Consider the following 2,302-nt stretch of genomic DNA (forward strand, 5'->3'; position numbering starts at 1 on the left):
TGGCTCCCTTAAGTAGTCAAGGCTGGGGGAGGTTCCCGAGGGAGGGCGGCACCTGGGAGCGGGAAGGGGAGGCACAGGGACCGGAACCTGCTTGCGACATTGTTGTGGTCAGGCGCAGGTCACACTCAGAAGCCTGTTACTGCTGCTCAGGTTAGAAGGGGGTGGACTGCACCGGTCCCAAGTGACAATCCCTGCTCACCCTGTCACAGAAACCCACATTCGTAGAGGTGCTGCCTCCCCTCAGCCAGGTCTCAAAAGCTGGGCTGGGAAGGCCTGATGTCACAGATGAGCCTTCCAGGGGCCAGGGCGCTCACTCAGGTTCACATACCCAGCAAGAAGCAGGCTGGGGAAAGCAGGTCTGTGGTCATGGGACTCTTCCCTCTCTGTCCTCAGTCTCTGTTGACTTAAAAAGATCTGTACTTCTCCCGTGGGAAAACAGGTTCTCACCCACTTTGCTGGTGGTTCGGCTTTCTGCAAGCTAACTTGGCAAATCTTTAAACTTTAATTCCCTGAACAAGAAAACAAAACAAACAAACAAAAACAAGCCAGCCAACCAACCAGCCAAAGCCAACACCTAGAAAAAAATCTCTCTAAACGGCTTTGGATCCTGTGGCCCAGCAATTCTCCTTCTGCACTTTGCCCCTCTGTACATCGTTAAATCTGTGTGTAAATATGTTTCCACACCAAGAGGCCCCTGTGCTGGGTGACGTAGGCAGGAGGACCGTCCCAGCCTGGAATGTCTCAGAAAGGGGCATTGGTGACATGAATTATGACACAGCCAACGAAGTGAGGCTGCAGGATGAACGTGTCTCTTGGTAGGGAAGGAGGCTCGTGCAGTAAGGTCTTAGGCCTTTGATTGAAAGTCAGTTGGGAAAGTACTTAACAAGTCTGTTTTCCAGTGGTTCCTTTAGAAAGGGCTTGCCAATTAAACATTTTCCAGGTCCTTCTTGTCTTGAACAAAGAAATGGATAAGACAAGCCAAAAATGGTGTCAAAAGTTCATTTGAAAAGTGAGGTATGAAGGAGTAAGAGGAAGAATTGGCTCTGCAGAGCAAACTTGGGCCAAACCAAAGAGAAAAAGAGCAAAAATAAGAGTACACCCTGGTCCGGGAGACATGGCGGGTGGCTACTGTGAGAAGTCATGACAGCAGGCTCCTTGTGGTATCTTGTCTCTTTTATGCCATCCACATTTTGTGGGAGCCCACGAGAAGTTCTACATTTGAGGTCCTCTGAATTATTTGGCATTATCCTAGGATTTTTTTGTTTTTTGTTTTTTATGAGACAAGGTCTCTCTAAATAGTTCAGGCTGGCCTTGAATTCACTATGGAGCCCAGAATGGCCTCAAACTTTTGGTGATCCTCCTGCCTCAGCCTCCTGAGTGCTGGGATGGCCGGCGTGCGCCACCACAGCCAGCTGTCCTAGGATCTAGTGGTTAACAGGCCCTACTTATTTCCCCAACCAGTTTTGCCGCACCCCCCTCCTATCCCAAAGCGTTATGAAGGCTTGTCTCTGTTGGATAGGCCTGCTTATGGGTGTTGACAAAATCTTTTTTGTAACCATGTGTGGTAGCCCACACCTGTAAATCACAGGATTTGGGACAAGGTGGGGCGATGGTCAGTTGAAGGCCAACTTGGACTGCATAGCATAGTGAGTTCAAAGCCAGCCTGGATTATATAGTGAGACAACAAGAACAACAAAAGAAAACTTTTTTTGTTTGTTAGTATTTAAAATTTTTATTTTCTTGGGCTGTGGTTTTGGGCATGTATTGTATCTTCAGTAAGTACACATAGTAACATTTCCTTTGGGGAAACAAAGTTTTGAGTAGGGACTGTAGAAGTTTCGCCCCAGCACTCCCTATGTTGGTGAGCTTTGCTGTGTCCTTCCTCCCAGGGAGGTTTCCTCATCCCCCGTGTTTCCCTGGGCTAGAGAAAGGTCCTCTCTGGGGTCCCAGAGTGCCTTGCACTTTCTCCAGCATAGCATTGACCCCTTCTGCTTTTTGGAGACTGTGGTCATCTAGAAACTTGCCCACGGGTGCTCTTGTTCTCCTCCTGTCACTAGGGAATTGGGAGAGCATTCACACCTGCCTCAGACGGAATGTGGCAGAGTAACAAACCCACTTTGAGGTGGCGCGCAGAGCACCCAAAGGTGTTAAGATGAAAACTTCCTGCTGGGTGTGGCGGCTCACACCTGTAATCGCAGCGCTTGGGAGGCCAAGGCAGGAGAATTGCTGTGAGTTCAAGGCCCGCCTGAACTACAAAGGGAGACACTGCCTAAAAAAGAAAAAAAAAAAAAAAAAAAAAAAA

This window comes from Fukomys damarensis, unplaced genomic scaffold, assembly GCF_012274545.1.
Source record: "Fukomys damarensis isolate Sample0158 unplaced genomic scaffold, DMR_v1.0_HiC HiC_scaffold_22, whole genome shotgun sequence".
Classification (NCBI taxonomy): domain Eukaryota; kingdom Metazoa; phylum Chordata; class Mammalia; order Rodentia; family Bathyergidae; genus Fukomys; species Fukomys damarensis.